This window comes from Rhinopithecus bieti, unplaced genomic scaffold (genome assembly GCF_001698545.2).
Source record: "Rhinopithecus bieti isolate Rb0 unplaced genomic scaffold, ASM169854v2 scaffold_5153, whole genome shotgun sequence".
NCBI lineage: Eukaryota > Metazoa > Chordata > Mammalia > Primates > Cercopithecidae > Rhinopithecus > Rhinopithecus bieti.
The window spans coordinates 423,615-439,014 of NW_016804751.1; the positions used below are offsets into that span (position 1 = coordinate 423,615).

A 15,400-nucleotide genomic window follows, 5' to 3' on the forward strand; every position below is an offset into this window, starting at 1 on the left:
AAAAAAAAATGAATCTCTTTCAGGTGTTGCTATATATCAAATCTGGATCCAGTAGGTCCCACTTTACAGTTGTGTATCAACTTAGCAGCCAGAACTTCTCTCCATTCCCTACCTTTATCTGCTAAAAACTTGTCTCTCATCTATGACTACAGAGCCTGAATATAAACCAGAGGCAAGAATTTATTGTTTTTGAAGCCATTACCTTTAATATGCCTTTAAAATTATACTAGACCTGTTTCTGATCTCTCATTGTCAGTGATGACTATACTTCATTTTCAATTCATGACTATTTAAACCTTTCTAAGCTCATGAATTTTAAAAAATAGATACATAGCTATAAAACAACCTGTCTAAGTTTTGGATCATTTTCTTGGCTTTGGCAACCAGACTTTTGGCTCATGGACTTGAGTTAGTAGTTAAGTTCCAATTCTATTCATTTGTCTAGTTTTGTTATAAACACCAATTTAATGTGTTTGAGAGAGTTTTTTTGGGGGGGTGGATTGGTTGTTTGGTTAAATTTTATTTTGCCATCCTTCCTGTTCACATATGACTCATTCTCCCATTTAGGCAACACTTTAGGCAATTTAGGACAGAGAGCAAAAATGTCAATAGTTTAGACTTGAGTTTCTAAGACCCAGGATTTAGAACTTCAAAAGCAAATTTTAAAAAGGAGCTCAGGAAAGAATGTCAGCAAGATGGTGGAATAAGAGGTCTCCACTGATATCCATCCCGCCCCCACAGTAGCAATAATTTGCCAGCCATTAATGTTCAAAAGTGCCTTTGTGGGAGCTTTGGAACCCAAGTAGGAGACTGCATAGCCCTGGTAGAGCTCAAGACCAAGGAAGGCTGTTTTGAGAATGCAGACTCATGCCCAAGTTAGGCTCACTGGGCATGGTCCTAACTACAAACTCAGAAATAGCCCCCATTCCCCTTTGGCCTCAGCCCTAGCCCTACTTGGACATGTTCCTGCAACCAGCACCATCTGCCAAGAGAAAGAGGAAGAGCTATGTCTCTCCATGTCCCCAGTAATAGGCCCACCAACTGTGTACTCAACTGCATATCCCAAAATGGCCCTGCAGCCCTTAGTCAGCTGTGACCTCCCTCCAGTCAAGAATCATTCCTGCTCACATAGAGACCAAGAAGGAGCCACATAAAAAACCCATGAGCCATGGACCTGACTGGAGATCCTGAAGCAGCTCTGTGACCTGGCTCCAGCCCTCCTCTCAGTTCTGCTCACCCAGGACCCAGCAATGCTCATCAATGCCCTGGCAGGAGGTACAGTTACCTCAGTACCAGGTGTGAGCCCTGAAATAATGCTGATACTCAGTTTCAGCCCCACTCTGCTATGGTCCTAGGGCAGTTCTGCCCAGTTGCAGAACCAGCAGGAGACATGCCCATCTGATCTCCCAGTGGCAGTCCCATTGATCTTAGTCTTGACTGCAGGCCTTGAAGTAGTCCTGTAACATGACTCCAGTCCCACTTTACTATAGTCACATAAGCAGTCCTGCCTACCCAAGGACCCAGTGAAAGCCACATACATCCACATCGCTGGTAACTGGCTCATTGCCTACAGACTGAACTGAAGACCCAAAGTAGTCTCATAATCCAGTTGGCTCTAGCTCAATGATGGTACCAGAGATAGTTCTGTCCTTTGGCTATTTGGCAGGAATCACCCTGCTCACACATCTAGTAACAGGCATACCAACATTGGACCCAACTGTAGACCTGCTACAGCCATATAACTTGGCTCCAGCCACAGTCAACTGAAATCCTGGAGGCAATCCCATCAATCTGAGGACCAGGGAGGAGAAAGTCTTTAATTACTGAAACCAATCTGTAAAAACAGGAAGGGGTATTCGTTCCTTCAAATGCATAAAGATTAATGCAAGACTACAGGAATCATTAAGAATCAGGCAAGTATGACACCATCAAATGAAATTGATAAAAGTCTAGCAATTGACGCTGAGGAAATGGAAATCTGAAAATTGCCTGGAAAAAAGTCAAAACAATTGTCTTAAGGAAGCTCAGTAAGCTCCTAGAGAGCACAGGTAGGCAACTCAACAATATCAGAAAAATAATACCTGAACAAAACAGTAAGTTCAGCAAAGAGATATAAATCACACACAGAAAAAGAACCAATAGAAAGCTGAAACTGAATTACACAACAAATTGAATGAAAAATGCAATAGAATGAATGAACAATGGGTGTTATTAAGCAGAAGAAATAATCTATGAACTCAGACAGGTCAGTTGAAATTATACAGTCAAAGTAGAAAAAGGGGGAAAAAAAGGTATGGCAAAAGCCTATGGGATTTTGTGGGACATAATTGAGAGAACTATTATGTACATTATAGGAGTATAAGAAGGAGAACAGAGAGAGAAAAGGAGAGAAGTGGACATGCAGGTACATGAAGCTGAAAAGTTACCAAATAAGTTCAACCAAAAGAGGACTTCACCAAGACACATTATAATCAAACTGTCAAAAATCAGACAAATAGAAAATTATGAAAGCCAGAAAAAAAAAAAAAAAAACCTGAATCATCACATAGAAGAGAACACCCACAAGACTGTTGGTGGATTTCTCAGATGAAACCTTGCAAGCCAGAAGAAAGTTGAACAATGTATTCAAAGTGCTGAAAATAAAAATAAATAGCCAACCAAAAATACTTTACCTGGCAAAGCTGTCCTTCAAAAATAAGGGAAAGGTAAAGACTTTTCCAGGAAGGCAAAAGCTGAGGGAGTTTATCACCATTAGATTTGCATTACAGAAAAAATGCAAAAGGAAGTTCTTCAAGCTGAAATGAAAAGATGCTAATTAGTAACATATAAATTTATGAAAGTATAAAACTCACTGGCAAAGGTAAATGTATAGTCAAATTCAGAATACTCTTTAATACTGTAACGGTGATATATAAATGACTTGTAACTCTAATATGATTAAAAGACAAAAGTATTAAAAATGTAGCTATAATATTTTGTAATTAATAGAAAATATTAAAAATATAAATTGTGACATCAAAACATAAAATGAAGGGAGAAAGCTGCAGTGTAGAGTTTATGTATGCAGTCAAAGTTAAACTGCTAGCTTAAAATAAACTTTTTAAACTATAAGATGTTTTATGTAAGCCTTGTGGTAACCATAAAGCAGAAACCTATAGTAAATACACAAAAGATAAAAAGAAAGGAATCAAAACATGCTGCTACAAAAACAAACAAACAAACAGATATCAAATCACAAAGAAAGACAGGAAGAGAGGAAGGAAGGAACAAAGGAACTCCAAAACAGCCAGGAAATAATTAGCAAAATGTTAAAAGTAAGGCTTTATGTATTAATAATTACTTTAAATATAAATTGATTAAGTTCTTCAAAAGATGAAGTGAATGAGTGGATTTTAAAAGAAGATCCACTTATATGCTGCCTACAAGAAACTCACTTTACCTTTAAGAATACACATAGGCTGAAAAGGAAGGAATGAAAGAAGATATTTCATGCAAATGGAAAGCAAAAAAGTGCAGGGGTAGCTATTCTTACATCAGACAAAATCAAAATTGTAAAAAGCAAAAAAAGAAGGTCATTATATAATAATAAAAAGATCAATTCATGAAAGGATATAACAATTGTAAATATATAAGCACCTGACTATAGAGACTCTAAATATATAAAGCAAACATTAACAGATCTGAAGGGAGAAATCAACAGCAATATAACAGTAATAGGGGACTTCAATATCCACATTTCAACAATAGATGGATTACGGAGACAAAAAATTAATAAGGAAACATTAGACTTAAACTATACTCAAGACTAAATGAACCTAAAAGACGTATACAGAATATTCTAACAGTGTCATAATACACATCCCTCTCAAGTACAAACAAAATATTCTTTAGGTTAAATTCTGTGTTAGGTCATAAAACAGGTCTTAATACACTTAAAAATATTGAAATCATATCAAGTATATTTTCTGAAAACAATAGTATGAAACTAGAACTCAATAACAGGAGGAAAGTGAGAAAATCCACAAACAGAGGTTGAGTACCCTTTATCCAAAAATGCTTGAGACTAAAAGTGTTTCAGATTTCAGATTTTTTCAAATTTCATGATATTTGCATTATATTTACCAACTAAACATCCCTAATCTGAAAGCTGAACACAAAATTCTCCAGTGAGTATTTCCTTTGAGCCTCAAGTTGGTGCTCAAAAGTTTCAGATTTTTGAGCACTTCATATTTTGGGTTTTTGGATTAGGAATACTCAGTACCTTCATGTGGAAATTAAACAATGTGCTCTTGAACAACCAATGGGTCAAAGAAGAAATTAAAAGATAAATAAAAATATTTTGATACAAATGAAAATGGAAATACAAAATACAAAATTTACAGAAGGCAGCAAAAGCAGTTCTAATAGGTACTTTTAGAGTGATAATGTCCAATATTAAGAAAAAAGAAAGACCTCAACTAAATAACCCAATTTTACTTCACAATATACTAGAAAAAGAAGAACAAAGTTAGCAAAAGGAAATGAATAACAAAGTTTAGAACATAAATAAATGACATAGAAACTAAAAAAAAATAGAAAAGGTGAACAAAACTAAGTTGGTTTTTTGAAAAGATAAAATCAAAATTATCTAGACTGACTAAGATAACAAGAAATAAGAGACTCAAATACATAAAATCAGAAGTGAAGGAGGAGACATTACAACTGATACCACAGAAACACAGAAATACAAAGAATCATAAGAAAACACTATGAATGAAAATGCCAACAAACTGAATAACCTAGAAGAAATTGATATGTTTCTGGACACATACAACTGACCAAGACTGAATTATGAAGAAATAGAAAATCCGAACAGAAAAATAATTAGTAAGAAAATTGAATTAGCAATAAAAATCTCCCATCAAAGAAAAGCTGGCTTCATAGTTTAATTCTACCAAATATTTAAAGAACTAATAACAATCCTTCTCAAACTCTTCAAAAAATTAAAGAAAAGGGCATACTTCCAAACTCATTTTATAAGGCCAGCATTACCCTGATACTAAAGACAGATAAGGTCACTACAGGAAAAGAAAATTACAGACCAATATCCCTGATAAACACAGGTGCAAAAATCTTCAACAACATACTAGCAAACCAAATTCAACAGCACATTGAAAAGACAATACACCATGACCAAGTTGGATTTATCCCTCAGATGCAAGGATGATTCGACACACACAAATCAATAGATGTGATAACTCACATTAATGAAATGAAGGATAAAAACCACATGATCATCTCAATAGATGCATAAAAAGCATTTGACAAAATTCTTTCATGATAAAACCCTCAATAAATTAAGTATATGCTATGGTATGAGTAACTATGTTTCCCCCAAATTCATTTATTGAAATCCTAACCCTCAAGGTGATGGTAGTAGGATGTGGGGCCTTTGGGAGGTACTTAAATCACTAAGACAGAACCTCCATTAGTGCCCTTATAAAGAGACCCAGAGAGATACTCACCCTTTCCACTATGTGAAGATAGAGTGAGAAGGTGCCACCTATGAGCCAGAAAGCAAATCCTCACCGTATACCAAATATGCCAGTGCCTTTATCTTGAACTTTCCAACCTCCATAGCTGTGAAAACTAAATGTTCATTGTTGATAAGTTACCCAGTTTGTATTTTGTGATAGCAGCTCAAAAGGACTAAGATACTATAAAAGAAATGTACCACAAGATAACAAAGTCCATATATGAAAAATTCACAATTAACAAAATGCTCAACAGTGAAAAACTAAAAGCTTCCCTTTAATGTTAGGAACAAGAGCAGGAGACTCACTCTCACCACTTCCACTACATAGTACTGCAAGTCCTAGGCAAAGCAATTGGGCAAGAAATAAAAGCCATCCAAAGGAGAAAGGAAGAAGTAAAATGGTCCCTGTTTACAGATGACATCCTGCAACTTTACTGAAATTGTTTATTAGTTCTAACTGAAAAACGTAAAGACTCCACCAGAAAACTGTTAGAACTAATAAACAAATTCAGTAAAGTTGCAAGATACAAAATCAGCATACAAAAATCAGTAGCATTTCTACACATTAACAACAAACTATCCAAAAAAGAAATTAAGAAAACAATCTCATTCACCAGAACATCAAAAAGAATAAAATACTTAGGATAAATTTAACCAAGGATATGAAAAATCTGTACACCAGCACCTATAAAACATGAAAGAAATGTGAAAAGACACAAATAAATGGAAAGATATCCCATGTTCTTGAATTGGAAGAATTAATATTGTGAAAATGTTCATACAACCCAAAGCAATCTACAGATTCACTGTAATTCCTATCAAAATTCAAATAGCATTCTCCACAGAAATAGAAAATATAATCCTACAATTTGTATGAAATCACAAAAGATTCTGACTAGCTAAAAAAATCTTGAGCAAGAAAACACAGCTGGAGGCATCATATTTCTGATTTCAAATTATATCTTAAAGTTATAATAATCATAAAAGTATGATACTGTCACAAAAACAGTACTCAACATCACCAATCATCAGTAAAATGCAAATCAATACTACAATGAGACAACACCTCACACCTTCATGGTTATCATAAAAACGAAAGATAAGTGATAGAGGTGATGTGGACAAAGAGGACATGTACACTATTGGTGAGAATATAAATTGGTACAGCCATTGATGGAAACATGCAGAGGTCCTCAAGAAATTAAAAATAGAACTACCATAAGATCCAGCCATCCCACTTCCTGGTACATATTCAAAGAAAGTAAAATCATCTCAAAGAGGTATCTGCACTCCGATGTTCATTCATTGCAGCATTATTCACAATAGCCAAGATATGGAAAACAACCTAAGTGCCCATCAATGGATGACTAAGAATAAAGAAAATGTTGCATCATATATATTATATACATGCATATAATAGGTAGAATATTTTCAGCTTTTAAAAGAAGAAAATTCTGCCATTTACAACAACATGAGTGAACCTGGATGAAATTATGGACATTTCGCTAAATGAAATAAGCCAGACACAGAACTACAATACTGTATGATCTCATTTATATATGGAATCTAAAAAAAAAGTTGAACTCATAGAAACAGAGAGTAGATGAGGCAGTCATAAAACGAATAGGGTCTGGAGACCTAATGTACAGCGTAGTGACTATAGTTAATAATAATGTATTATATAATTGAAATTTGCTTAGAGTATATAGATATTAAGTATTCTGCACAGGGTGGAAAGGTAACTATGTAAGGTAATACATATATGGATTAATTTGATTGTAGTAGTCATTTTATAACATTATACAATACAATTTTTATCTGACAATCATACCTTAATAAAGCTGGGGTGGAGGAAAATAACTCAAGGCATTAATAAATGCTACTAACAATATCTTTAATCACCACTGATCCCACAGAGATACAAACTACCATCAGAGAATACTATAAATTCCTCTATGCAAATAAACTAGAAAATCTAGAAGAAATGGATAAATTCCTGGACACATGCACCCTCCCAAGACTAAACCAGGAAGAAGTTGAATCCCTGAATAGACCAATAACAGGCTCTGAAACTGAGGCAATAATAAAGAGCCTACCAACCAAAAAAAAGTCCAGGACCAGACGGATTCACAGCCGAATACTACTGGAGGTACAAAGAGGAGGTGGTACCATTCCTTCTGAAACTATTCCAATCAATAGAAAAAGAGGGAATCCTCCCTAACTCAATAAAATACTGGCAAACTGAATGCAGCAGCACATCAGAAAGCTTATCCACCATGATCAAGTTGGCTTGATCCCTGGGATGCAAGGTTGGTTCAACATATGCAAATCAATAAACATAATCCATCACATAAACAGAACCAAAGACAAAACCACATGATTATCTCAATAGATGCAGAGAAGGCCTTCGAAAAATTCAACAGCCCTTCATGCTAAAACTCTCAATAAATGAAGGTATTGGATTGGGACTTATCTCAAAATATAAGAGCTATTTATGACAAAACACACGCCCAAATCATACTGAATGGTCAAAAACTGAGCTTTCCCTTTGAAAACTGGCACAAGACCAGGGGATACCCTCCTCTCACCACTCCTACTAACATGTGGTTTGGAGTTCTGGCCAGGGCAATTCAGGCGGCGAAGAATATCAGAGGTATTCAATTAGGAAAGAAGAGGTCCAAATGGTCCCTGTTTGCAGATGCATGATCGTATATTTAGAAAACTCCACCACTCTCAGCCAAAATCTCCTTAGCTGGTAAGCAAACTTCAGGAAATCTCAGGATACAAAATCAGTGTGCAAAAAATACAAGCATTTTCCTATACACAATAATAGACAAACGAGAGGCCAAATCATGAATGAACTCCATTCACATTGCTTCAAAGAGAATAAATACCTAGGAATCCAACTTACAAAGGGATGTGAAGGACCTCCTTCAAGGAGAACTACCAAACCATGCTCAATGAAATAAAAGAGGACACAAACAAATGGGAAGAAATTGTATGTCATGGATAGGAAGAATCCAATATCATGAAAATGCCATACTGCCAAGGTGTTTATAGATTCAATGCCATCCCCTCAGCTACAATGACTTTCTCACGAATTGAACAAACTACTTTAAAGTTTCAATATGGAACCAAAAAAGAGTCGCGACGGCCAAGACAATCCTAAGTCAAAGAACAAAGCCTGGCGAGGCATCATCTACCTGCTTCAAACTTCACTACAAGGCTACAGTAATCAAAACAGGCATCGGTACTTGGTACCAAAACAGATTATAGCCAATGGAACGGAACGGTCCTCAGATATAATACCACACGCTACAAACATCTTATCCTTTGACCAACCTGACAAAAAACCCAAATATGGGGAGGTTCCCTATTTAATAAATGTTTGCTGGGAAAACTGGGCCAGCCACTGTATGAAGCTGAACTGGGACCTCTTCCTTACACCTTTAGAAAAATTAATTCAAATAGATTAAAGACTTAAAATGTCAGACCTAAAACCATAAAAACCCTAGAAGAAACCTTAGGGCAATACCATTAGGATATAGGCCATGGGCAAGGAACTTCATTGTCTAAACCACCAAAAAGCAATGGCACATAGGCAAATTGAGAAATGGGATCTAATTAAACAAAAGAGCTTCTGCACTGCAAAAGAAACCACCATCAGAGTGAACAGGCAACATAAAGAATGGGAGAAAATTTTTGCAATCTACGTGTGTGTGTTTGAATGTAATTCCAACTATAGGTAATTTTCTGGCTTTTGATAATCCAGTCTTCCCCCACAGCCTTTAGCAAGGCCATCCTAATCCCCTGAGCCTGCTCTAGACATACTCCACATTCTGATTCTATGGTATGTGTAGTAAGATGAGATTACCCTCTCCAGAATGCTGCCGTAATTGGGCTTCCTCCTACCATATATCCACAAAAATAAATATTAAAAAAAAAAGAAAAAGTCTTCATCTTGCTAAAGATTTTGACCTATGTAACCAAAGAAAACTTTAACATCTGCATATTTTCCTTTCTATACCTTTAAAATACAAATAATGGCTACTCCTCCATGAGGTCAAAATAAGCAAATATTTTTAATGTTTTGCAGTTAAGTAAAAGCCAATTTCCTCCTATTTTTTTCATCAAGATATCTTCTTAATATCAAAGCTGGTGTAGGATAGGTGGACATTTTTTGATACTAGATTATCAGAAAGACTCACATATTCAAGATCAAAAGTATTGACTGGTTTCTCTTGGGATTGTGGTAAAGCAGTGAATGTTTTTTCTGTATCAGTGGTCTGAAAAATCTGGCTTCCTGACCTCTTCATCCTAACATTCTCAATGAAAACCACACTAAGGTTTGTATCCAGGTAAAACAAAGCAAAAAGCCTAACTAAAATTTCATTGATTTCCCCTATGACAGTTCATTTTCTTCCCAATAGAGATCTCCTGGCTTTGGGAAAAGGTAAAGCATTATTGTGTCTTGTATTAGTTTGGTAGAGCTTCTATAACAAAATACTACAGGCTGGGTGGCTTAAACAACAATTTATTTTCACAGAGTTCTGGAGTCAAGAAGTCCAAGATTGAGGTGTCGGCAGGTTTGGTTTCTTCCGAGGCCTCTCTCCTTGACTTGAAGATGGCCGCCTTCTCCCATTTCCTCACATGGTTTTTTCTCCGTGCATACACATTCCTAGTGTTTCCTTGTGTTCCAAATTTCCTCTTCTTATAAGGACACCAGTCAGATTGAATCAGGACCCATCCTAGAAGCTTTATTTTAACTTAATCACCTCTTCAAAGGCCTTATCTTCAACTACAGTAAAATTCTAAGGTACTAGGGCTTAAGGCTTCAACATTTGAATTTGGGAGGGACACAATTTAGCCTATAATACTTGGTTTTCCTAAAATTAGACTAAGAGCAATAATCACAGAAAAACATAGTCTTTTAAGAAAGAGATTCTTCTAGGGTTGATAAAGTATTTTAGGAAGCTGTACAGAATTGTTTAGATTAATGATTTCCTATTGAATACACAGAAACATTATATCATGTGATCTAAACTGTAAGAGTTGGTGCAGCCTCCTAAGAACTTTTAGAACCACAGAATGCTTTATATCTTGGGAACATCTGTATCATTTAAAATCATGTTTACTTTGATCACTGTATGTTATAGAATCCAGTATGCACTTTATAATATAAACTCTCCTTAGACTTCTTTTGTTTCTCAAGCTAATTTTATATCCTTTCACTCACCCTTGCCCTGGGCTCCAATTCCTAGGAGTGAAAACTACTTATTCTAAAACGTTGTACAGTCTTCCTGGAGATTATTAAAGTTTCACTGGTAGAAAATGTAACCTTTCAGATTCTCTGCTTGCTTGTCAATTCATGATTTTTTCAAAGCCAAATTCTTATTGTTGACCTCACTCCGATGAAGGTCTGCCTCAGGGAGAGATCCCATGTATTTAGCAAGGTCAGGACCAGACCGTGGCATCCACATTCACCTCTCTACACTTTAGAACAATGTATCGGTGCCACAGGGCATCAATAAAACCAAACCTTTGTTAGACAACAAAACCTTTGTTAGACAATGTTACGGGAGACTAACATTTCACTTTTTTCTCCTTCAGAAATTTTTTCTCAATGCTTCTGATAGAAAATCAGCTAAATCATTATTTTTAAAATTCTTACTGCCCCGTTCTATGTTTCATGCAATTAAATTATTGTAATTCCTTCAGATTACATACTGACATTGCACATAAAATCCACATGCTGAAGGCAAAGTTGTTTAAAACACAAATAGATAAAAGATTTACCAGGCATCTGACTCTACATAGTGAATGGAAACTTTCCTTTGTAATTCTCGGAAGCCCCTATATTTTTCATAAATGACGTAATAAATTTAATTTACTCTTCTCCTTGTTAGCCATCTGTCAGAAGAGAGGACTTTGGGGATATAACATTAATATATTTGGGCATTGACAAAACTGCTGCAAGGGAATAATACTGTACATATTTAAGGCCAGTATCCAAATATTCTGGAAAGCTGAAACACATAAATATAGAACAGCCTCACACTTTACACCAGTCACTACATAGTTGGGAAACTATGCATCAGTTAAACAAAGAAATCAAACACATAGGGCCTGCTACATTTAAATATTTAAGTGCAACATTTTAAACAAATCCTATCATTGTAGTCCACAGGATTTCCAAGGCAAAAAGTAAAGTCTGAACTTTTTATAAAACACCTTTTTTTTTCTTGAGAGTTTGAACTCACACAATAATGCTTTTCATTTCTGTACTTTCTCCAAATGTTTCTGACTTCTTAGAGGCTACATTGTTTTGGAAGAATAAACTGTGGATTTTCCAAAGAGACTCTCTCTCCCACTCAGCTGCCCTGAGGGAGTTAGAGCCTCTGCACACAACTTATTTTAATTTCCTTCCCCAAAAATGATCAAATAAGGACTGTTTCCCCACCAACAGTTCTAGGGCAGGAGGCTCTGACAAGTGCAACCTGTATCACCACAAATATCTTCTTCTCTGTCCTACTCTGGCATGTCCAAAGAAAAAGATTATTTAACACAACCAACCATGCTAGAGTCAGGACTCCAATGATTACAAAGATACACAAGGTGAGTATACAATTATAAGTTGGAAAGTGGATACATTGAGTGCCTCTGGAATTCTGCTATTCACAATTGGAAAGCTCAACAAAAGCTAAAGAATCAGAACAATCTCTTTTCATAATACGCTCCTTCTTGCCACCAAAATAGACATTTGTTGCCTGCACAATTCTCAGCATCCTGGTTCAAATAAGGATACTGCATATTACATATTCTTTACTATTTTGGAGTTGCCATGGCAGAGAAGTGAAGAGATATTTTTGTTGATGGAATGTCTCTTAACAGAGCTCCTTATTTTGGCCTTCCTGACTTTCTGACGCAGTTTTCAGATCTCCTTTAAAATACTTCCATGACTTTTTTTTAATTATTTGAAGCGATCAACATTTCAGCATCCCAGAAAGAGTAAAAGATACATTATTAAATGTGCACATGGGCAGATGATCAGGATTTACAGATACGGAGTTCAGATGAAAAGAAAGGATGATCTGTCAAAATTTTAATGAGTTAACTTTCAGTTCAAACTCCCCTTGGCTTTTTTTCAGCATCTCTTTCTCTTTTCCTTTCCCTTAACCTTTGTCTTCTAGTTACTCATTGCTGTATTATCATTTAAAAACAAAATTAGTGTATTAGATTGAGTTAGGTTTTGCTGTATTTTTTTTTTACTTAGTGACTTAAAATAACAAGTTTCCCTTTTATTCCACACACCGAATATACTTTGTGGGTAAGCAGGGGCTTTGCTCTGTGTTACCCTCCCTCTGGGAATCAAATTTTTCAAGTACTGTCTATCTAGAAAGCGGCTGACACACTATGGCCTGTGGACCAAATCTGGCCTGCTGCCCGATTTTGTATGATCCAAGAGCTAAAACCACTTTAAAAAAACAATAATATTTTGTGGTATGTGAAAATTATATGAAATTCAAATTTCAGTGTCTCAAATGAAGTATTACTGGAGCATGGCCATGCTCATTTATTAATGTATTGCCTATGGCTATTTTTGCACTGCAATGGCAGAGCTGAGTAGTTGCAACTCAGACCATAGGGCATACAAAAGCCTAAAATATTTATTTTCTGGTTCTTTACAGAAATTTACCAGTCTTTCGGTTAAAGCATGTTTAATCACCATGGCTGACAGTAAAAGAGAAAATGGTAGATTATGCACTGGCTCTATGGCCTTCCAGAGGTAGTGACACATAGACTTCTGCTCGCTATTCATCATGCAAAGCAACTCACATGGCTACACTGATTTTCAACAAAAGTGTAGGGAAATACAATCCTACCATGTACCCAGAAAAAAGCAAAAAAAAAAAAAAAAAAAAAAAAAAGCACTGATAACTATTAGAAAATCTTAATTATAGTACAAGATAAATAAAATTTATATTTTATAAACAATCTATTATTTTTTCCAGAAAAGATGGCAAATTAACAAAGCTACCAACCTTAAAACCAAACTCTGAAGATGTGGAGAGGTGACAACGTGCTAGCAGCCCTCGCTCGCTCTCCACGCCTCCTCAGCCTCCTCGTCCACTCTGGCCACACTGGAGAAGCCCTACAGCCCACCGCTGCACTATGAGGGCCGCTCTCTGGGACTAGCGGATGCGGGAGCTGGCTCCCTCTGCTGGCAGGGAGGTGTGGAGTGAGGGGCTGCGCCCCGCGCTCGCAAGACGGGGCAGGTTTCGGGTGGGGGTGGGCTCGGCAGCCGCATTCGGTACACCTGGCCTACGCCTGCTGGGCTTGATCGAGGGACGGGCTCCCTCTGGGCTGCTGGAGTACTGGGGCTAGCTGCTACAAAGTCCCCTGGCAAGTGCCAGTGACAGGTGAAGAGGGCTGGGCTTCTGGGATGGGTGGGACTTGGAGAAATTTCTGTCTAGCTAAAGGATTGTAAACACACCAATCAGCGCTCTGTAAAATGGGCCAATCAGCACTCTGTATAATGGACCAATCAGCATGATGTGGGTAGGGCCAGACAAGGGAATAAAAGCAGGCCACCTGAGCCAGCAGTGGCAACAGGCTCCAGTCCCCTTTAAGCTGTGGAAGCTTTGTTCTTTCACTCTTTGCAATAAATCTTGCTGCTGCTCACTCTTTGGGTCCATGCCACTTTTATGAGCTGTAACACTCACTGCAAATGTGTGCAGCTTCACTCCTGAAGCCAGGGAGACCACGAACCCAGCGGGAGGGACAAACAACTCCGGATGGGAGGAATGAACAACTCCGGACGTGCCACCTTTATGAACTGTAACAGTCACCACAAAGGTCTGCAGCTTCGGTCCTGAAGTCAGTGAGACCACGAACCCACCGGGAGGGATCAACAACTCCAGACGTGCCACCTTTAAGAGCTGGAACACGCACCGCAAAGGTCTGCAGCTTCACTCCTGAAGCCAGCAAGACCACAAACCCACCGGGAGGGAGGAACAACTCCGGGTGGGAGGAAAAAACAACTGCGGATGTGCCACCTTTATGAACTGTAACATTCATGGCAAAGGTCTGCAGCTTCACTCCTGAAGTCAGCGAGACCACAAACTCACTGGGAGGAATGGACAACTCCAGACGTGCCACTTTTATGAACTGTAACACTTACCGCAAAGGGCTGCAGCTTCACTCTTGAAGTCAGCGAGACCACGAACCCACCAGAAGAAAGAAACTCCAGACACGTCCCAACATCAGAAGGAACTAACTATGGACACGCCATCTTTAATAACTGTAACATTCACCACGAGAGTCCGTGGCTTCATTCTTAAAGTCAGCAAGACCAAGAACCAACCAATTCTGGACACAATATCAAAGAAATGACATAGAAATTAAGGAATCCCAGAACTCTGCACCAAAAGGTTGAGAAGCTTTTAGGGAGAGAAGTTGAGGTCAGAGCCTGGTATAACTGGGGGAAGGATATTGAGAGTAAAATGGAAACCTAATGTAGAAGAAGACTGAGAGTCAGTAAGAGGGGGAGGCCGGCAAATAACTTGGAAATGATGCCCACTTGTTTTCACAACACTACCCTAGGATGTCATTGCTCATCTCTTTGCAACAGTGAAACAAAGCCAGCCTAGAATCAACAGGGAGATAATAACATCAAAGCCGCACAGGAGCTCAGTAAGAGTGAGGATAAAAAAACTACAAGAACAGGCAGGCTGGAAAAGAATGCTGAAAAAAATTATAATTTTTATAGATTAGTTTTAAAAATTAGTAGACTTTTTTATAAAAGGGTTGTTTTTTTGTTTGTTTGTTTTGTTTGGTTGTTTTGCATTATTTTCCAAGATGGCAGAATAGAGACTTTTCCAGCAC

At 37.3% G+C, this 15,400-nt stretch overlaps 1 pseudogene; it reads right to left on the reverse strand.

Annotated features, from left to right (window-relative positions):
* LOC108528530 (60S ribosomal protein L7-like) overlaps positions 1–13,640 on the reverse strand; it is a 20,301-nt pseudogene extending 6,661 nt beyond the window's left edge.
* Positions 13,641–15,400: the final 1,760 nt, after the last annotated feature.